The 23,285-nt window shown below is 38.5% G+C and overlaps 1 long non-coding RNA gene across 5 annotated transcripts in view; it reads left to right on the top strand.

Annotated features, from left to right (window-relative positions):
- Positions 1-4,453: 4,453 nt before the first annotated feature.
- Positions 4,454-23,285, top strand: part of LOC103914455 — a 36,417-nt gene continuing 17,585 nt past the window's right edge. Inside the window, exons 1-5 of one of the 5 annotated variants that reach the window (XR_663466.1) lie at positions 4,454-4,547; positions 16,569-16,722; positions 19,936-20,133; positions 20,345-20,455; positions 20,894-21,026. This is a non-coding gene — a long non-coding RNA (uncharacterized LOC103914455). Of the gene's footprint in view, positions 4,548-7,328; positions 7,480-16,568; positions 16,723-19,935; positions 20,134-20,344; positions 20,456-20,893; positions 21,027-23,285 lie in introns of those variants that run through there. The other 4 variants (XR_663464.1, XR_663465.1, XR_663468.1 and 1 more) reach the window with 4 other exon arrangements.

The raw sequence follows: 23,285 nt of genomic DNA on the forward strand, positions 1-23,285 counted from the left end.
TAAATCTCTAAACAGATTTGGTACTACAAGAACAGGAAGCACAATTGTATAGAATACACAAAAGCTGTAGGCACTGTATTTTGAGCAACAAATCCTTATTAGTTTACACATTTGCAGAGAACTTCATGAGAGTGAGCACAGAGTCGCTGTTGTAGCAGGTTGGGCAGGGGATTTGGCAGTGTTTATGGAGTGTGGTCAGCCCTGGGCATCCTGCACAACCATTGACACCGGTAATGTTTGGTTCTCAGTCATTCTCTGTGGCAAAGAGAAGGGCTTTTCCTCTCGTACTTGCTGTAGGCTATTCTGCCAGAATTTCTGCTGATTGTTTAGCCCTGTGCTATCTGGAATACAGCAGAGCATGTGAAAACCTAATGTTTTGAAGTGTCAACAGAATTACTGACAATGCCCTATTTCCTTTCTTTATAATTGGAATATGTATTGGAAAATAAGTAGATGTTTCCAGTACTCTTTATGGAGCTGTAAGCAAACATGTGAGAAAGGGGCCAGTGTTTAAAAGGGAGATGCCTGATGGGTGATAGATTTGAAGAAAATAACAATGCTTTAAATGAAGCAACAACCTGGGTAATTCCAGTTTTTTGCTTGGATACAAAGGGCATTGTATCTTTGAACAAAGGGTTGTTAGATAAAGCAAATTAAGGCATCAATATGAGTGGTATCTTACCCCACAAGAACAGACTTTTTTAATTAGCAGGGGATGGTTACTACTATCCAACAGTGAAAAAAGTTTATCTCTAGACTTGTGGGAACAAAACGGTAGGTCACTCATATGAATAGAGGTATAAAGTGAAGTGCAAACTAAGGTAGCCAGTGTTCTTTAATTTCAGGTGCATTTGGCACTACAGAGCATAGGTTTCTTTGACAGACTGTTGATCTCTGTACTGTATGCACAATGTGTCCTTTCTGGTGTTGAAGTCAGGGAAGGAGTCATGCAAATTGCTGCAGTATCAATTGGTTCCCTGAGCTGATTATACAAATATTCTCAAGGTTTACATCAGAGATGGTGTGGTCATTAAAATCTCCTGCAGTTTAGCATTTATTCATGACTTTCCTCTGTTTTATAAACAGATAGTATAAACCAAAAGAACATCTCACAGCAGAATAAAAGTCCATCACTTTAAGGTACACATTCCAGGAAAATCTTGCTATTGCAATTGTGAAGCCCAGCAATAAATTTCACAGGTGCACTGAGGTTCCTCATTTACAGGCCTGGGCTATTCTTTGTAATTGTATTTGCCTTCCAGGATTACATTCTGAAGGACGAACTATAAAGCAACAATGCTGGAGCAGATTCTTACTTTTCATTTATGACTGAGAAGTTTAGATTAACTTAGATCCCAGCCCAACTGCCGGCCTTTTATAAGGGCATGTGTGAATGAATGTTAGAGTAGAAAGCTGTCTCTCAGCACTGCAGGAGCAAGATATTGATAAGACCACTAAGGCATCCTGCAAACTATGATACAGAAGTATAAGCATTTTAATGCAGCTCTAGTTGTTTTGCAGTATCACCCATTTTAATTCAGGGTCTTACCTAATTACCCTTGTTATAGAGGAAAGGTTGTAGTGTTGAGACAGATTTTCCTCTGAGCTTAAGAGGCTTAGCCCTGTGATCCCATGAAATGACAAACTGCATGATAATGTGACCATAGATGAGATTCAGTGGCTTGAAGACTCTTCATCAGCACCAAGCTAAAAAAAAATAGCTGCCTCACTGTGACTCTGGTGCACTGAAATGGAATGGATGTACAAAGATGAGCAGAAATAGCAAATGAGGGAACTTGAGATCTTTGCTGTTGCTCATTTGCCTGGGATCAGCTTTCCATGCCTCTCTGCAGGTGGTTTTCTGTTGCGGACCTCTGTCTTTAGAGTTTGGTATCCTTATACCAGATCTGAGTTTTGTTTTCTTCTAGGTCTCTTTGTAGAGTTTTTTTTTTTAATTATTATTATTATTATTTAACTGTTCTTTCAATGAATTTATAAAAATCTGCCATCAGCAGGACAGGGGAGACAGATTGAATATGGACTGATTTTTTTGTTCCTAAATCATCCCAGAATAATACTGCATTATCTAAAAGCATTGGAAAATGCTAGGAACAAGCACAGAGTCCCACAACATGGTACAGAAAAACAAAATATAAAAGAAGTGTTTGGTAGTTACATGAATTATTAGGGAATCAAGGGACTGTGGGGGAATAGGAAAGGAATCACATCACCATTTAATTCACATAACCATGTAGAGATTCAAGGTCACAGAGAGATTTTGTGGAAATTAGCTATGTTGTAGGACAGGAACAGACTCTTTGGTTAAACTGTTAGGAAAATATAATTGTTTCATTTCACTGTACCCTTTGCTTAGTTCTTTCTAATTGAAAACTTTGTCAGTAAGCATAATTTTTAAAGTACAGAGGTGTATGAGATTCTGTCAAGTCATAATCCAAGTAGGAGAGCCTTGGCTGTAGACAGGACCAGCTGGTATGCTCATGTCTGGGAGGGAGTGGGCAGACCTAAAATCACTGAAGACCTGAAATAATGTGTGGTTTGATTCCTCAGAAACAATTAAGGAATTAGATTTGTAAATGGAAAACTGAGGGAGCCTAACTGAGCAGTGACCTGCAGATATGTGGTGACATTTAAAAGAATATACAATGAGTTCTGGGTGTCGACACACTCAATTTTATCTGCTGACTGAGGGAAAATTATAAAAACATACAAAAACTGCCAGGAATTTAATTACAGAGGTCTGCCAGCTGCCTCTCTGCTTGAGATCAACACTTTCTGTTGCCTCTTTTGAATTTCTGTATATTCTACTGCAGTAAAGCTGTTGGGGCTGGAGATGTTTTGGCCCTGACAGATACATAAGGGCTCCAGAGAAAGTAGAAAACTGAATGTCATTTGACTGGCTGCCTGGGTCAGAAAAACAAAGTTTGTTCTGTTGCATTTGTAGCAGAACACAAAGAGTCATCTGCCTAACTCAGGATTTATACCAGCAAAGTGAAGAGGAAACTCCAGTTCAAATACCTCCAGTGGATCTGGGAAGAAGACTATTCTGTTATTCTGTATATTGTATGTAATAATGTTATCTTAAAAGCCCCAGAAGAAATAAGGAGAACTAAATTCTACTCTTGAGTATATCTATAATATTTGGGAAATCTGGAGTAGCAGCATGGCTTTCATTGGAGCCACTGCTTGTACTTGCCTGGTGTGAACTCGAGCGGCTGAGCTATATGAGCGCATTCCTGTTCTGCAGTCAGAAAATGTGTGCATGATATTTGATTTAACTTAGGAATAATTCCAAGAGATTTTTGCAGGCAACATAAACATGAACATTACTGATTTACTTATCTCTTCACTGCCACAGAGTGGCAGCATGAACACATCTGTGTAGTGAAATAATTCCTGACAAGTGAAGCCCTGGAAAAATCTGATGGAAGTAGTAATCTATAATAGAATAAATAAATCCTTTCAGTTTCTATGCTCAGACTCTAAAAGAAATGAAGTCTACAGCATTAACAATGAAGGAGGAATTAGCTATTTTTTTTCAGACAAAGAAAGGAAGCATTCAATAGTAAAGACAAAATTACTCCTTAATTCTATAGCACAGACAAAGAGACAGTGGAAAATGAATGCTCTCAAGCTAGTGCCTGGGTATCGCTGAAATGAGTGTGTTAGAAATGCCAGTATACATATTGAAAAGAGCACCATGGAGGCAAGGGTGGGACATCTGGAAGGACAGCATATGATCTTTTAACCACTCAATTGATTCTGTTCGATTCTTTACAATAACACCCTTCTCCTATCCCTGCCCCCTCACCTCCTTCCAAAAAGAGTGGTTTACATTTGTTACATTGATGTGTTTAGAACTGATTCTGTCTCAGTTTTCTGTGAATGAGGAATGGGGGAATCTGTGTGGACCCTGTTTCTACACAGAGTCCCTAATCTCCTTCTGATCCAGGCCACTTGCACACCACCAAAAGGCAAGGTGAAGAAAAGTTGCTACTGTCCCAGTCTGACTCAAGATGTGTGTAGGCTGAATCTGGCTTCAACACAATAGGCAGTATTGTATTGTTTGCTTTAAAGACCACTGAAAAACATAAAAAGTACATGTGCTTGCTTTTCCCTTCCATGGCCAAATTAAAACAGGGAACAATGTAGTGATTGTGGAGATGGCTGTCTCGTTATTAATTCAAAATTAGGAAAATAATTATGATTTGAAAAGAGTCAGGCAGGAATTACAGATAGCAGAGGATTATAGGAAGGGTGGAGAAGGGCTCTTACTCAGCTGCCAAGGAAAAGCAGGGCAGGTTCCACATGTCCCAAATGGAAATATGACCCTAGGAACATGTGCTCTGGACCTTGTCCAGTGACTGCAGGATATGCAGGGGAGTAGCTGGCATGGCCTAAATAAATGGGACCCTTTGGGAACTGTTTCAGTGTAAGGATTAAAAACCAGTCCCACACACTCTGGGAACTTCCTGAGAGTGTAGTCCTTCTGCGGATACCTTGAGTTGTACGTGTTGCATTTTTTCTGGGTATGTTGAAACACTTTGTAGCTATCATAACACTGATACCTTCTGAAAGGGCACTAAAATCATGACACTCTGGGATTCAGTGATTTATTAGCTCTATAGTGCTTGCTGATTTTATGATTTTTTTGTTTTTTCATGCCTTAATGGCTGGCTTCTCAACCACAGCCTGAACACTGAGGTCTTGCTGAGATCCATCTGGTTTCTGCATCTTTTTCACCAGTGCAGATATTGCATGGGGCAAATTCTGCTCATCCCTATGTATGAGCAGCCTTAACTATTAATACACAGGACAGAATAGGAAGGGTCTAGTTCACTTACCTGTGAAGTGGTATGGGCTGTAGCGGTGGTATGGGAATATGTAAGGTAGAGTGCAGGAGTACAGCTGTGAACAGTCCTACTTGTATGCATGTTCCTTCCCTGCAAATAAATGCAAGATAGTTTGAAATATCTTATCTGCATTAACAGGGCATGCAATAAGGCAGGCATGTCAAGCTTTAATCAAATTATAAAAAAGCGGTATGTGATGTGAATGCATGTGGGTAGCAGGAGATTGACTCAGCAACCCATATGGTCTCTCATAGAACTATGTCCAAGTCAAACACTTTAAAAAGCTTAAATGTGAACATCAGGATGATGGTGTTGTGTAGTGGTACAAGGAACATGTGAACATATGTACCAAAAAGCTACTAGGTCATGTAAAATGATATATTGACCCTTTTCTGTATTACCTTAAAAACATGCCGTTATATTCCTTACTGAATAACTCAGTAAAATCTCTGCAGATATTGCAGTTCATTTTCAATGCTACATACTTTTAAGTAGTTTTCTACAAATCACTTTTTCAGCTCAAGCCTGTCACAAGAATTATGAATTAGCATTCTCATTTCCTATTTTGTATGTATACTTTAAGGGAATTCCCTTCTGAGTAACAGTAATTTCTGTAACCTCAATGTTTACTGCATAATAAATATAATAGGAACTAATGTTTTCTGCTCTGCTCAGAACAATGTACCTATTTCCATGCATAAATATCTAAGTAATAAAGTGGTCATTTCCAAATTAAGTAATTCAGTCTGAATTGGAACACCACAAGTTGAATGCTTTCAAATTGTTTAAGCCACTGTAGATGCCTATTGGTGTCTGTTTAATATTCCTTCTATATGTCAACAAATAGCAAGTTGCAGGTAATACCAGCTGAAGTTCTCACCACCTATCTCTGAGGAAGGCTTCACTGGAGCCTTCTTTAGTCTGGTCGCCCCTGCTATGGTTCCCCATGTGGGGAGAAAACTCTGGCTGCCTAGAACCGGTCAGAGCCCTTGCGCTGACATAAGCAGAGAATCTGGTTCACCGGTTCTTGGATCTTCTTCTCATGAATACCGTCATACTAGGAGTTTGTTGTACAACCGGTTTCAGTTGTGCGGTACTGATGGCAACATTAGGGCAGTTAAAACTGACGGTTTTTAACTAAATACTTATTCTTAAAACATTTTCTGTGTGTATGAGGAGATGATCTGTAGGATAGTGCAAGGGTTAGAAAAGAATTTGTGCTAGAGTTAGGTCAGTGTAACTCAGTAGTGGTTACGCCATCCTGTAGAAGACAGATGTTTGTTCTCAGAGCTGTTATTTAGCTGACAAGAGCTAGGAGAAGACCTGCTAACACTTAGGTCTCACAGCAGGAGAGGAAGGTCTCTCACCTACAGGAATAGCTTTCTAACCAGATGGGTAAGACTACTAAAGCAGTCATGGTATATTTGTGTTGTCTGAAATAAACATGCAAGACTCCCTGAAATCCTGATGTTACTTTGAAAGTTAGACCAGAGAAAATCTTCAAAACGTATCTTCCAGCACCTAGTTTACAGATTCACAGCTGACTAGAAAACTTTTTTTTTTTAATTTGAGCAGAATGACTTCTGACGAGACAGGGATATAAGAGGAATTTTTGTTGTTCTTGCCATGTAACACATCATGCTATCCAATACAGCACTTACCACCCTGCTTGTAAGACTACTTAGCTGAAAAGAGCTAATGCAGGATCCTGTCTGGCTTCAGTCTTGATCCTGTGAGGGTCAGAGACTAAACACGCAGTTGAGAGCATTCGGTGTTTCAGAGGCTGGAGCACAGAGAACATTAGCAACAAAGAAGTTTTGCTAACTTATAATCAAAAGTAGCACATTTATTATTTTAGTTTGTTTTTCTTAGAGATAAAAGCTATAATTCTTCAAGAGAGAACAATATTTAATTCAACATGTATACCCGAACTTCATATCAGACCTGCAAAAAATATTGCCTTTCTCACAGAATATTCTGAATATCACAAAATGCATCCTATAAGAGTGCACCAAGGTTAAACATTAATGCATGTGTGCACCAGTGGGTTTGATTTCTTTTTTTCTTCCAAAGGGTTTAGCTTCCTCTGCCTCTCTGACTGTGTCTTCCTTGGAGTCTCTGACGCTGGTACCTTCTTCATCTTACCTTGTTTTCTGGCTGTGTTTTAAGAGTAAATTTTTTGCTCTGCAGTCTTTGGGCCTGATATAAGGCTTTACAGTGGAATATGTATTATAGAAGGTCAGACTAAATGATCAGGTTGTCTCCTTTGACCTCACTCTCCAAAATGCTGTGAAGGACAGCCAAATGCCATGAGCTAGATCCTCGGTCTGGCCCAAGTCGCAAATAGTGGGTGCCTGGGTGGAAAGGTCAGGGAGGAGAGAGAGTGTTTATTCACCTCTAAGCTGACTGTGTGGTCTACTGTATAGATTTAAACAGGCTAATGACTGTGCTGGCCAAAGATTTCTGTCCATTCACCCCACTTGCCTCTTCATCTCATGCTGAGGTGGATATTTTAATCAGCTGTGACAGCTTCACAGTTATGGAGATTTCAGTCTGTTAGGTGAAGATCCCAGCTGCCCCTTGACAACAGCCACCTTTCCAGTACACAGTAAGTAAGTGGGTCCTGGGCCAGTATTTGAATCCCATTTGAACTGGTAGATAATCTCTTCATTTTTTGAACTGTGAGACTCTGCTACAAATGACTTGTAAGCTGCATATTCAAAGTTCATAAATCAAAGGAAATAAAAAGGAGTAATACAAATAGAAACATCATATTCTGTTAAATCTCTCTCTGGTGAATGAGGCATTCCTAATACACTTGGCTGAGAATATGCCAAACTCAATGCCATCAGTTTGTCTCTCTCTAAAGATGTACAATATTATTAGACTAACATAATTCTGGAAGCAAATAAGGTATCAAAAAGCTATTCTCCACTGCCTTCATTTCTTTGCTGTGCTTTGGCCACTTTCTCTTAACTCTTGCTGCTGCTGCTTTTTTATTTTAATTTTCTTCTTATTCTGTCTATGATAAAGTGTTCCTAGATTTTTGGATGGAAAGGAATTTCTAGATCAAAAGTTTCTGCCATTTAACTCTGAACAGGCTGATATCTGTGATCTCAGACAGATGTTGTCATTGGCTTTGGCACGGTTTAAAATTTTTTTATTTGAGGTTTTATAAAGCAGCATACCTAAGCAACTTTATTGTTATACCCCTTAAGTTTAGTGGAGAATAAGTTAAGACATTTTATTTCGTTTGCTTGACTGACTTTGTTTCAACTGTTACACAGTGGTTGAATCATCGTGCCCGTTCCTGAGAAACAGGAGATGAAACAGTTATTCCCATTGTTTAACAAGGAACCACATTTTACTAAGGTCATCTAAGTGATTGGACCAATGACCACAGAATATTTTTACCAAAACCTGTTATTTTCTACAGAGATCTGTTGGACCAGCCAATATCAGCTGCTCAGAGGCTGAGAAGGGCAGTTACGTGCAGCATCTGATCTTAAGAGACCAGGAGAATGATAACAACTGTGGGATGTCTTGTAAGGATGTGAGAGGTGTCACGTTCAGTAATGTCTGTGCAAAATCTAACCACGATCAGCATCTAGACCAGCCTCTCTTATTTAAGTGCCTCTTATCTAGGGATTGCAAATGTAAACAGCAAAAGCCTGTTTTAACACTCCAGGTTCTACTAATAAAACAGCACAACATAGAGTATGTATGAAAATACAATGAGGTGGGCCACACTTTCCTATGGTGGAACCCATAGTATGAGAAGATAAGTAGCAAAGAACCCTTAAGTTTCCCATAAAACTTATTTTGAAGCATCCCAGAAGGCAGTAGGCTTGACAGCTGTAAGGCAGCAAAGTTAACCTGAGAGCTTGCAGGGAAGGGAAACTTAGCTCCACAGGGAGAAAACTTGTCCTTCAGGGACTGCTACTTCTGCATTGTATTGTGTCCCTTGCTCACACATTTGAGGCACTCAGGTCTCAGTAGGAATCACACTGTGTGTGTCCAAAGTCTTCCGCAGGTCTTTCTGTCCACCTACCTATCAAAAATATAAGAGTTTTACTCCTGTGGCTTTTGTTCTTCCTCACTATTATCTTTTCCCACAGTTATCTGTTGTATTACTGTGTTTATTTTCCAGCCTAGTGATCAGCTGAGGGACTGCTGAATGGCAGCAGCATTATTTTTTTTCAGCCTGCTATCTTCCGGTTCAAACTATAACACTAGGCAGCTGGGAAACCCTTCATTTTCCCAGGAAGCACCAGATTCCCTTTTCCACTCTCTATCTGATAAACTTGAGAGAGAGAGACTTGAGAGATTCATGACATTGCGTATCCTTCTTTCTCTAAAGAAATTTTGTATGCTCTCCAGATAATGTAACATTACTTCCCCATCCCTCTCTATTTAAGTACAACCATGTTAAAAGTGGAAACTGTGCCAGCGGAAATTTATAGAAAGCTTCCAAACCTCAGAGAATTGAAACTGGAGTTTTAAATGTTTACATGTTAGCTCTTCACAAGTTATGTGATGAACGTAACCTCCATTCTTTGTTCACACATTATCATTGAGCTTACTATGACTTTAGTAGGGTTTTTGCTCCTTGAAATGTTAGTGTGAGAACACTTACTTATGGGTTGTGTTTGCTGTTTGTTATTTGAGACTTGTTCCTTTGCAAAGGGCCACAACAAAGTCAGTCTGGCCCTTAAACACAAAGGATGTTTAACTCCCTCTTACGATGGCAATAATGTATTTCTTTATTTATTTATGTTGATAGTATCATCAAAGGCACCTATGCTGGGTACTTTAGACCCACAGAAAACTCTTTCTCAGGCTGATGATGAAGGCCTGAAACAGATCAATGTAAAGAATTAGGTGGCATTAGGACAGAAATAGGAAGAAGGGAAGGAGAATTGTAGATGGAATGTCCTAAACAACCAGGTATCTAGACCTTGCTGCAGTATTCTAAATTAGGGTGAATATTGGCCCTAAACTATTGCTTTGAATTCATCTGATCAGGAAACAAGGCTTACTCATGTGAAATTTCAACAGGGATTTTAAAATCAGTTCTACCAGCTAGCTGCTATTTTATATTCCAATAAATTATCTAGGGCATATGTGGCTTATATTTAGAGGTATTTAAGTGCCTGGCACAAAAGGAGTTTGGGGAAACTTCTAAGAGTCCAGCCCTTAGCACAGAGAGCAGAGTGCAACTGCTGGAAGAGTGTTCAAATGGGGTGCAAAGATATTCCTGACAAACACAACCACATGAATGTCTTTTATGGCATTTTTGCTTCCTGCTGGCAAACTTACCTTTTCCAAACATTTTTCAGAGCATGGATTAAAGAAGTTGAGAAAGCTACCAATTTTCATTTTTTATACCAAAACAGTGCAAATACTTTGGCTAATACTGAGTTTCCAATCTTATGCCTTGTCCACTGTGCATCTATTTTAAGTGCTAAGGGCACCTATCACTTTTGCATAAATACTCAGGTATTTAGAGAGCTTCCTATTCCTCTCATTTATCCTATCCTCCTGTGGAAAGAGACTGGGATATCTGTCAGCATCTCTCTGCCATCTCTGAATCTGTCTTTTAAGGTTCAAATTCTTCATGACATTAACTGAAAATCTGCTTCCTGTTTGCGTTATTCAGTGATTTGAAAAAGAGGGAAGTAAACGCTAAAGGACAATGTCAGATCTTTTCAGCGGCTTGTACTTTTTACAAAGTTACATGTAAAGTACTCTTCCTCTTAAAAGCCTGAAAGCAAGTTATTTTCTGCTGATTTTGACAATAGCCATTTGTCAGAGAGAGTTTATCCTCTTTAGAAGAGAGGTGAAAATAATGATTGATCATAATAAAATGACTATAATCAGGCAGTTATCTGATGTGTACAGTATTTTATTACATCAAAACATTTGTATTTATTTGTTAGCGTAATTAATGATGACAGCACATCACTTGGAAAGTATAAATTGAAAGACAGAGGTTACAAAGTATATTTAGTAAGTCTTTCAGTCTGTTAATGCTAGATACAAACATTGCTATTCAGATCTCAGTTTCATTACCTGGACATCACAATGAAACAAGCCCTGATACTGCAAGAATAGCAAATATAAACAAGATGTAGAAAGAACAATAGTCCAGTTCAGCTTGTAAAATTACAATTCTGAAGGTTTGTGTTCAAAATCTTGGAAGATTGGCACAAATTAATGTCCTTTATAAGTCATTTAAGCCTTCCTTGTTAATTTGGTTTCTTCATAATACCCCATTTCCCCCATTTTTTCTTATTGAACCATCTTTCTATATACCATTTTACTTCATGTTTTTTTGAGGATCCTACTTAAAAGGCTACTATCTGCAGTGGACTTTCAAATTATTCTTTTCAAAGGTGACCTGGTAGCTTGCTGTTCTGTCAGATACCTGTGTATTAGACACGCTTGACAAATTGCTCTTGAATTATTAGGATACAACATGTATGAACAGTTGTTTTTGGGGCTCATTGACTCTTGCTGTCTTCCAATGATAGGTTTTCTGTTCCTGTTGTCTTCCTGTATTCCTCATTGCACTCCCAAAATGTTGCTTGTTTTTTTTCTAAAGTCAGTGATAAAAGATGGAAAGTTAGAAAATGTCAGATCAAAGTCTTGAGAGGAAAAAAAAAAAAGCCCTGAATTGTAGAAAAGTCAAGTGCAAAACAAAACAGATCACTGTGACACTGTAAAAGGAAATAGTCTGATGTATGTTTTTTGGCTCATTGCTAAAGGAACAGTAGTAACTCTTGTAGCTATTTAACATTCTACCCATTAACCTAAAATATCTAGGAGAATTTCTAAGGTAATATCTAGAGAGATTTCTAAGATTTACAAAAGACTGAACATGTAAAGATTCCCTTAATTATAATGGTGGGAAAATAAGTTAAAAGAAGACCACAGTCAAAGTTTTGAATTACTTAAATTAGTCAGCTTTTACTTTACAAAAGTAAAGCTGATGCATTTCCAATTTGTGCCTCCTTATTTTGAGTATAAGAATGAATACAATCTTCTTTATAGTGCCATGTTTTCCCCAGTATCTTGGCAGTATTTCCTGCCAAGTTTCCTAAAACTTCAAACCCAGAGATGTAGGGAAGAACAGCACGATATTGTTTCTGGCAGTAATGTCAGAGCAGGTGCACAGGCTTCTGAAAGGAAAAGCGTGCACTGCTGTGTAAGCTATATAGTCTACATGACTCAGGCATTTGAATTTTTCTGATACTCCATTGTGGAAAGCTGCTGTAATAGCTTCTGCTATGAAGACCCTGATTTCTGACAAGGCTCTTCTGTTAAGAGAGAATTACATACTGTCCTCTTTGCAAGGGGTATAGGTGCTTCATTTGGCTCCAGTGTAAATCTTCTTCACCAAAGTTTCATGGCTTAAGACTGTCTGATTCCTGTTTTCTGTGTAAAATAAACACCAGGAAAAATTAACCTCTATTATAAACAGGTGTGTCAGATGGATACAACATTTGATATACAGCAAAACATAACTGTTTCAGGTAATAGAGCCCTATAAGCAATCATCTTGGTAGACAGAGACATCCTAAATGAATGAATTTATTTGAGTGACAATGTTATACATTTAGCAGGCTTCTACTGTAGCACAAATGTAAATTTTCAGGTAATGAATAGGAGCCTGGACTGTGCGAGGGGGAGGTAAATTGTCACAGCAATTCATCACCGGCTCTTTTTGATTAGGTTCCAAAAGGCATAAGAATTTTTGAATTTCTATAGAAATAAATTGGCTTCTCCTACATATTTTTTTTTAAGCACATATAGCCTCTGCTGAAATGGTGTAATAATTTTGCTGTGCTCTGTGCTCTATGTGAGTTTATTTTTCTTTAGCAAACGTGCCCTAGGAAGATGTAAATGGATCAGAAGTGGAAATTGGCTATCAGAATGCAAATTATTTCTGGAACTGTCCATTTCTGCCTAGCATGTTATACTATTTTCTGATTCACAGACAGACAGGATGCAATTGAGGAAAAATCAGCACATCAGCACTGTGAAAGGCCTTGACATATTTACAGCTTGCTGGATGAGTTTCTCCTTGAGGACAGCATGTAGAGACAGCCCACTGCCTAAATCTCTGCATGCGGGTCCTGAGCATGCTCTGGGCTGAACACGGGACGAGACTCCCCCCAACACCCTTCTCCCACAAAGGGGCAGCTCTGGGCAGTATATGCTGAGAGTATCCTTCAAACCATGGGAGAGGCAGGGCCAGTTCTACCAGCTTGTTATAGGCCAACTCTGAGACCATTAAATGCTGGATGTCATTACAAACACAAACTGCATTCAATTTTTAATGATGAATTATTCTTAGAGAGTACTGGGAATGATTCTGCCCTTTCTGGCAGGAATTTGCTCATCTGGTCCCAGGCTGGAGGTGTCTCATCACTTGTAAACAAGCGGCTGGTTGCTGGTTTGAGAGTGGCCCTGGTAGACTGCTGATAGAAAGGAGTTTTCTCAATCTTGTTGAATTTGGTGCAGCAGCAGTTTATTAGCATCTGTTGCATGTTTATGTGAATATTAATTTATTGGGGTGATGTTTTTAATAGTAGAGAATAATGGCATTGGTACATACATATGAAAAACCAAACTCATTTTAGCCTTTCTGCTGAGGTTAATAAAGTCAATTACTTCATTAACAGCAGTCACCCTAAGCAGGTTCTTTAAAACCAGTCACTAATATACTCTTAACAGTGCCATTGTACTAGTATGACTTTGACAATGTAACTACTAATGTAGGCATTTTTATTTTGGAATGAGAGTGCACAAGATGGGTAGGTGTACTGGTACTCCTCTAGCAATATAATTGTTCTATTGAAAGATTTCCAATAAATATTCTTATATAAATAACTTCTTGAAATTTCTGGCATAATGAATAATGCCACTGTATATGAGAAAATAGGAACTACACAGTCATAAATTTAATTATGATAATAGCAGAAAGTAAATCCATATGTATCAAGGCAAATGTATTCTTTTGATGGTAACACAATGGTCCTAGGAATGGAGGTCATTGGTGATTTTGGAAGAAAGAGTTTCACAGAATGTAAAAAGAGAAAGTATTTAGAGTAAGTATTGGGCAGAAAGTCAAGAAGCTTAAATAGTGGAAATAAAACTGATCACTCGAAAAAATAGATAATTTTGTAATAAATTGTATCAGTAAACAAAGTCAACTGAATTATGGTATCAAAATGAAAGATATATACCAGTGAGTGTATCCCAAAATATCAATTAGAATATCCCAGAATCAGCAATATCTGTCTGCTGTTAGTGGACAAAAGTCAGATCCTGAATCTTTGGCAACTGGATTCTGAAGAGCCCTCAGGAGCAGGCATTGTCCAATCCAACACCACATGTGTGATTAATCCTTCCAAATCAAGGTGTTTACTGATTCCTTGAGAAAACTGTAATCATCATCAGAAAATGCCCAGAGTTGCAATAATTATCAGTCTTTCATTTTTTGATGCAATATGTGAAACATTGGCTAGAATCCCAGCAGAAAAACTGGATTTTTTTTTATCACAAGGATAAAGTTATCCAAAAAACAGAAGAACAATTTAAAAAAAATTTGCACTTTCTCTTTTTATAAGATGTGTGAACTGTGAATTATGAATTAATATAAATTAACTGATTTTTCCACGCAAAAAGACCTCACTGTACAACAGGCATTGCTTTGAAGGAGGGAAAAGCTTTTCATACAGGTAGATGGAAATTTCTGCTTTAAAAATATTAACAAATATACAAGCAAAGAGAAATTTTGCCAGCAAATTATCCTAAACACAGCATGTTACTACTGATGTAGTAGAGTAAAATGTTTGCTCCATTGGTGTTCTCAGCAGGATTGGCTAGTATACACAAATGTAGTCAGTTCTTTTAGTGTGAAGTCGAAATTGAACAGCAACATTTCCAGTTGCAAGCTGGCCTTGATGCCAATGGTGTACAATTGATTGCAAAATGTAGTATGGGAAATTTCCAGCTGAAATGCTTGCATGCCACATTTGAAACTGCAGGAAAGGTTTGTCTGTGAAGTTGAATTTTGTCATATGAGTTAGCATGATGTTTGCAAAACTGCTTAGCTGAGTCAGCTCATCATTCTTTCCTTTGTTGTTTCTCAAGGAACAGAAAGACTTCAGTCTTTAAACTCAAAAGATTCAACTTCAAACTGTCCTTACCCACACCAGTTTAGAAGTCTTCCATGTTCTTACTGTGTGACTCCTTTCACGCTTTGTGCCACAAACAGCGGAAGACATTACAGTGCCCGATTCCTCTGTTTCAGCAGCAATAATATTCCTGAACTAAATGGAGCTGACCACTGACATAAAATTGGTGGAAGTGAGAAGATAGAAGAATACCATCAACATACCCTTTCCAAAGGATAAATGTTGAGATTGAAGCTTTGCTGCAGAGCGACCTGGTACAACCCCTATGCTCTATCAGTTTCCTGACAGCTTTATTTGTCCTGCTGACTTGTATCATTTGTGTTTGAATACCTCCAGCTATGCAGATGAGCCATAGTTTTGACTTGGAAGGCTTGCCTTATCTGAATTCACATCGCCCTGGACAGTTAATTTTACATGGAGAGGAACTAGAGATGATACTTAATAATGTTATTGCCTGTCTAGCAAAAGATTTGCAAAACAGAATATTTCTTTATACTGAAATTATTCTATTAGATGGAATGTATAAACCTGTCTGACAGATATTGCTGGATTCTTCCCTAAACATCCGAGCACATTTAGCATCCATGTTTTCTCCAATTTTCTCCTGTTATTCTTAATTCTGTCTCTGTTAGTTCTTAGTGAGAGTCATTCACAAGTAATAACTCTGGGTTGCCTCAAAGCAAACAGATGGCTTTATACAGCAGAAGGCAAGCAGAAAGAAATGCTCAGTTCTGTGAATCAAAATTGGGGGAGGTTATGAATCGTGGTTCAAGTCATTAACATAAAAAGTGAAACCTAACAGCAGCATGTTTATATTCTGAGTAGGCATTAGGTATTTTGAGAATTCAGGCCATGGTGTGAAAGCTTTGCAGAGCAATGCCATTATCCATTTACAACCATGAGAAATGAAAATCAGTCAAACGACAGCTTTTCTTTTCCTTTAAATGATTAGGAAAATTCACGGCACCTACCAAAGAGGTGTCAGAACTTAACACTAAGCACACTTGCTAATCATAGCATTTCAAGACTATGCTTTTTTTAAGCCTTGCATTCATTCCCTTGGTTTGTGAACAGTTTGAAGTAACTGTTTGTGTTCCCTCCATTTCCCCACCTCCCCATCCCCACAGAGACCTCATTAGCAAAACCAAATGGCTGGTGGAAGTCCCGATCTTGAATTCTTGTAAAGCTCTGAAATTCACAGACTGAACTTTATTTCACTGGAGGTGGACAAAACAACCAGGTGCCTCATGTCATGCAGACAATGGAAATGAAAAGGAAACAAGTGGATGAGAATTCACATGAAACTGCTCCCTCCTTCTGGCAGAAGTGGGCAGCACACTTCTGTTTTGATGTATCACAAATAATAGGGCTACACCAGCTCATTCATTTCAGTGACTTTTTTTTTCTGCTCCTGCTAAAGAAAAGTATGCCAGACTGCAGAGAGCAGGCCTTATATTGCTACCTCCCTTAGAGGGTCTTACTTCCTCTACAGGTGGAAGAACATGGCACAGTTCAAGGACAATTCAGGAGGTTGCTGCCTGCAGCAGAAGAGGGCTGTTGAAACCTGTGATGAGAGTGGACAAAAGGAATCCTCAGGCAGGCTCACAAACAAAACCTGGGCTGTCATTGATTCATGGACAAAGCAGGTACAATTTCTTTTTTTCAAACACTCACCACAACTAGAAATCTGAAAACTTGTCTGGTTAAATTTAGCTCCTGCATCACAGGGCAGGGTAAAGGCTTGCTGAGGCAAAATTTACTTTAGGAAGATTCCCCTCCTATTTGTCAGTCTGCTCTAGCTTCTGTCTTTGAGTTTATATTAATTTACATTTACACTAATTATACTGTGAGAACCTCAGGTAGTTCCAAAAACATTTGAATATCATCCTGAAAAAAATGTCTTGATGATGCTGTATCTGTTGGGTACTCATAGGCAATAAATTCAGAAACATATCTTGTCCATAAGCAATTACAGTGAGTAATGCCAAAACGTTCTGCATTATGGTGACACTGGCAGTATGTGGCACTTTGGATTTATGTTAATAATAAAGGAAAACAGTCAGCTTTAAATGTTTACTCAAAGTATAATTCCAAAACTTCTTTTCAGTTTCTGACTTATGCTCTCTGGCCTGTGAGAGGATCCTTTCTCATAGTGTGAGCATCTTATGGTTGTATTGGTCTCAAAAACATGCACATAGAAGGTATCCTCCAGTAAAAAAAGTGCTGCCCTGAATAAATGCAGACTTAGTAAATCACTCATACTGCTGCTGGATCTGCTAGGACTTGGGAGAAGTCCAAGGACAGCGGAAGAAATAAAATTATTCACTGCTTTGCTTTCCTATCTGATTCACGGAAAGACAATTAATTTCAGTATGTTAGCATTTGAACACAATGTTTAGAACTTACACAAGAGAGAACTTTTTCAAATGCTGAACATTAATAAGCCTGAAATTGTATCCAGCTTTAATATATTGCAACGTATACCTCTGAAATAATCCTCAGCTTTCTCATTGTCTTTTTCTGGATGCCTTTGCTCAACAGTGTCCATCTCCACACAAGTGCAGATGAAGCAGCTCCTTTTCTTCTTGTCTTACCCACAGGTGGTCAGATGCTAATTTAACACCTTTGGAAACCCATTGCAGATAGTCGTCTGCATCGTTCTCCATTTGAGACTAATTGCACTGGGGTACAAGGCATCCAGCCTTTTCAGTTCAGGAAGTATTTTATTCGTTGTGAAAGCAAAGGTTATTCCACAGGGTCCAGATGGCCAGCATCTGAATTTACAAGTGCAGTGGAGGGACGTTGGTTACTCTCCTTCTGTGGATAACATAAAACTCTGCAAACCTGGCACGTATGCAGCATTGAGAATCACGTAACAGAAGTGTGGGATATGCTTTTTGTGGGGAGCAGGGAGGCTGTACAAGGGCAGTTTGGTAGCAGTGGGTGTGAATGCTGGGGACCCGGCTTTACCTTGTTTCTGATGCCATTCAGGGCATGACTCTGCTGGCAGGACAGCTGAGGTGAGCTGCACCGCAGTGATACTGTGAGTGGGTTTGGGGGGGTAGCTTAGTGCATGTACGCAGGTTCTCTCAGTCACTGCTCTCCTTGCAGAGCTATTCTACAATAAGCAGGGCTGATTCTAGACACAGGCTGAATAGGCAGCTGCCAAACTCAACAGACTGCTGGGGACCATGAGATACTAATGTCCCATAGCCTAAATTGCCTGTGGTGGAGCTGGAAAACCTCAGCTTGCAGCTCCTGCAGGTTTGCCTCTGGACATGTGCAACTGATGGTAACTGCTGGGGGAATCCCTCCCAGAAGGCGTCCTTGTCCTTCTTCTCCTGTCATTTGGCAGGTTCTTTTTGTTTCATGACCCCTCGGGTAGAAAAATTCACTTTTGCCTACACCGTTGGGAAGACTGGAACTGGCTGTGAAAATAGCCTGCGTTATGTAGCACACTTCAAGATTCAGGGCTCATTATACAAACTTAAATCAAACAATACAGTAGAGGGGATCTGATAATTATTATGGCCATTAAAAATAGAATTGTATTTAATAGGAGGAAAAGATAACTTTGTAGTGTCCTAAATTTATATATAGTATGTCTCCATATAAAGCATTCTAAATTAAATTAGGAAGATTAATTAAGTTTTCTCATTTAACTGCCCTAATAAATTTAATTATAGCATTAGAAAGAAAAGATTCTGCAATCTTGTCTACAATCTACAAACAATCAGAAAGGAAAAAAAAAGGCCGGGTGGCTTTTTCCATATCCTGTGCATGCTGCATGTGTATTGCTCTAGTCATAAAGTTCTTTTTATTTACAACTGTTCTAACCTGTAAAAATTACCATATTGGCCACAAACTGCTAAGTTTCAGGCAAATTTTGCATGAGACGGTATATCAGAGGAAAATATACGTACCTCATGTAGATAGAAAGCCAGGTATGCTAGTATCAGTTATTGTCAGAAAAAATATTTGGTAGCCAAAACTAAAGTGACTTAATGCTCTTTTCTCAATCTTTTGTTCTATTCCTTCAAATGCCTTGCTAGTAAATCCCTTTAAAAGTGAATTTTCTCGCTTGGAGTTATCTATTGATCAAAAGGAAACTTTGAAACAGCGGTGTTTTGATGGAGTGGAACCTTTCCATGTCTCTCTTCTTTAGAGTAAGCAGCTTTATGAAGTTTGTTTTCTTCTGGATAATACAGCAGGAACCAGGGATTTATCTGTCAAAGACTCTTGTTTTGTTATGTAAGCTTTAGGTGGATGACAATACAAGGTATTTGTAATGCAAAATTGCTACATTAGCAAATTCACTCAGTATTGTTCACTAAATATAGAAATTCACAATACAGACTTTTTTCTAACTACAGTAGAACAATGTGAACAGTAAATATATATTTAGATACTTGTTGTGATTCTTTGTTGATTTGACTAACTTATGAAAACATAACTGTCCCCTCGTTTGGCCACCATTTTCTCCACTGTATTTCCTACGTTGTTAATAAATTAATCTTCATGGATATCTTCTAAATTGTCAAAGTAATCACCTGTCCCTGGACTATCTGCAAATCCTTTTTTATAAGTAGTGTTTGTGTTTTACTTGTCAGCAAAGTAGCATTAAAAGTGTGTCTGGTGCTCCTGGAGATAAGCTTATTAGATGTAAAATGGCACAAAAATAATAATAGTTTTAAAAGGAAGTTTAAAACCTCCTTTAGTATAATGTAGTTTAGTTGCTTTCGAAGGTGTGCATATTTTCTCTCTTTTTACTTATTTTTCGAATGATGCACAGATTTTAATCACAGACATAAGGGTTAAAGCAGTCTTCACAAACACCAGCCCTCTGTTGCATTCCTCAGAAATGTCCTGAGTATTGAAAACACTGGTTTTGTTGATGAGAATTAAGCACCAGTCACACCCTACCTCCTATCTTCTTGAGTTTCTAGAGTTATGTTGGCATAATTTTCTGAATAGACTTGGTGCCCCTGAGGAGTCATACCACCAACTACCACAGGCTTTGAAGAAAGATGAGAATAGACAATAGAAAAAACTTCAAGGTAACTGCAAAAAGATAACCAAACAATAACCTAAAATACTGTTAGATTATGTGCTGATTCTTTAGTGCTTACATGAGTGAATAATTCCACTGGGAAGGCACAGGATCAGACTTTGTATTTATATGATAAATGATGTGGTTTTGTAATAAGCAAAAAGATTTTTTCTATGCCAAAATCAGTGGGGTTTAATGCTGTAAGTTTTCTTGGTGAGTATGTGATGATACAGTTGATGGCCTTCAGGAAGAGGGCCATATTTCTTGTACTAACTGAGGTCTTCAGGGATGTGGAAGAAATAAATACTTTTGAATTCAGATTTTAGCAGGTGAGTTAGAATTCAAATAACTTTGAAGTATTTTTTTTATTCACTGCTTTGTAATATTTTACTTCAGTCTATATTTTCAGTCAGTGAGTCCCAACTCCAGATATGTACTCTGCAAATACGCGTGCACTTTACTGTCTGCTGTGAACTTAATGAGACCACTCATTGTTGATAAGTTTAACGTGTATGTAACTGTTTGCAATGTTTGTTTCTCCTTTTGGTTTCTATTTCAAAATTACTGTAGTCCATATTTAACTAGAACTGGTTTTATATACATATGATTACTCCTTGATTATAGCCCAAATCTTATCATCACTGTTTTTAATGTACTTGCTTTTAAGCAAGAAAGCCCGTGGGAGAAAATTTGCGCTGTGAGTGTTTTTACAGTTAAACAAATTAGTTGCTCTGTGAAGCATCTAATGTCCTTATTTTACCATTAAGTTTATCAGCAGTGGAGAACAAAACAACGTTTGCTATTGGAAGACAGACAGATGTTCTTCTATAAGGTCTATTCTGATTTAAACTTCAGGAGACCTCTGAAGGTAGTCTTGCAGAGCAGTCCAGAATTTGAAAAGTGAGTATTATGGCTACAATCCTTTAGCCAAGTTTGCATGAAGAATCAAAGATTAAAGGTAGATGGTATTTCAAAAAACCTTTTCCTAGCAAAATGTTTAGGGAAACAAGAAATACAAGGGAACCAAAATAACTCATATTTGGTCTTACAAACTTTTCATGGCCTTGGCCTCGTGGTTTATTTAATGGGAGAATATTAAATTTCTGCTAATCATTACTGCTGCTTACACGTATTTTGGCTTTCTTGCCATAGTGGGATGCACCTAGCTGGGAAAAGCACTGCCACTGGCTTTGAAACTAGTGTTTTATTGCTAATGAACTGTTAAATGTACCAGATACACACAAGCAGGGAATATTTAAAGGGTGGAGAATATGTGACTACTGTGAACTTTTGAGGCTTTTAAGAAATAGAGGAAGGAGAGGATTTGACGTGGTAGCTTGGGAGTAAGGGAGCTCCTCTTTGGTATAGGAGAGAAATATAAGAATGTACAGGATGAAGGTATTCCAGTGTTTTTCATTCTTAAAGGTCTGTGAGTGTTTAATTTATAAAAGTAGTTGAGTCTGTTCCTAGCGTTGTGCCAGTATGTTTTTGTTTACATTTATTCACTCCTCAACAGGTGTTTCCTTCTTTGTGCTTCATGTATAGTAATCCCAGAATTTCTCTCTTACTATCTTAATGTAATGTACAATGGATTTCTGTGAATGATTGGCTCCCTGGTCTGAAACTCATTGATTTTGTTGATCATTAATTTGTTTCACATTTGATTTTTATTTGGTACCATGGTAACCTCACTATTCTTTCTTGCTGCTTTTGGATGTCATTTGGAAATACCCAAGCTTGTTGTCCCTTTACATAATTTGTCCAGCTCTGCTGGGAGGTAAACCATATATCTGCAAACACTGGTAAGAGCAATTAAGATGAAACAAGAACATCAGCAGAATCTTTCTTGCAATGGCAGTCATTAGTAGCCGAGTAACATACTGAAGCCTGATAATTTAGGCATTATCAGAGTTGGGAAGGGCACTTACATCTACTTTAGAAGTAGGAGATTTAAAAAAAAAAAAGATCAGGAAACCATTTGTAACAATTATTCAGATTGAGAGTGAATCTTCTAACTTTAATCAATAATTTTCCTCATTTTTCCCTCAATTTTTTCTTAAGCCAGATGGAGATCTATTATATCTACTTAGCTGTTTTACAGTGTTCTCTCTTCCTCTCCTCCTTCCCCTAGGAGGCAGAAAGCCCTATGTATCTCTGAGACTTTAGGCAATAAAGTCTGCAGTTTTAACTAGCACATTAAAGGACATTCACATAAATAAGAGACTAAATCCATGCAGTAAATATGAAGAGAATATAACTGAGTGTAATGCAATTCAACACAGGCCACGGTCTTCTTCAAGTGATACTCTTTCAACAGAGTCTTTCTTTTATAAGATCATTAATTTGTTTCCTAAAGAGCCAACAATCTCATTGCTGGCATCAAATTGTGCTGACATTCCCTTTTGAGTCTAAAATTCTTGATATTATGAAAACTTAATTAGATATCGACATTAATAGACTTGTGGGGATTATTTCTGCTGCATTTAGTGAAGAGATTTTACATCTGTTTGGAGTCATAGAATCATAGAATAGTTTGGGTTGGAAGGGACCTTTAAAGGTCATCTAGTCCAACCCCCCTGCTGTGGGCAGGGACATCTTCAACTAAATCAGGTTGCTCAGATCCCCATCCAGCCTGACCTTGAATGTTTCCAGGGATGGGGCATCCACCACCTCTCTGGGCAACCTGTGCCAGTGTTTCACCACCCACAGCATAAAAAATTTCTTCCTTATATCTAGTCTGAATCTACCTCCCTTTAATTTAAAGCCATTCCCTCTTGCCCTGCTACAAAGTCTGCTGCCATCTTTTTTTATAAGCCCCCTTTAAGTACTGATAGGCTGCAATAAGGTCTCCCCGAAGCCCTCTCTTCTCTAGGCTGAACAACCCCAACTCTCTCAGCCATTCTTCATAGGAGAGCTGTTCCATCCCTCTGACCATCTTCGTGGCCCTCTTCTGGACCTGCTCCAACAGGTCCGTGTCTTCCTTCTGCTGAGGGCTCCAGAGCTGGATGCAGTACTCCAGGTGGGGTCTCACCAGAGCAGAGTAGAGGGGCAGAGTCACGGTGGTCACGCTTCTTTTGATGCAGCCCAGGATACGGTTGGCCTTCTGGGCTGCGAGCACACATTGCTGGCTCATGTCCAGCTTTTCATCCACCAGTACCC

The sequence above is a fragment of the Pygoscelis adeliae genome, unplaced genomic scaffold, assembly GCF_000699105.1.
Source record: "Pygoscelis adeliae isolate BGI_AS28 unplaced genomic scaffold, ASM69910v1 Scaffold83, whole genome shotgun sequence".
Lineage (NCBI taxonomy): Eukaryota > Metazoa > Chordata > Aves > Sphenisciformes > Spheniscidae > Pygoscelis > Pygoscelis adeliae.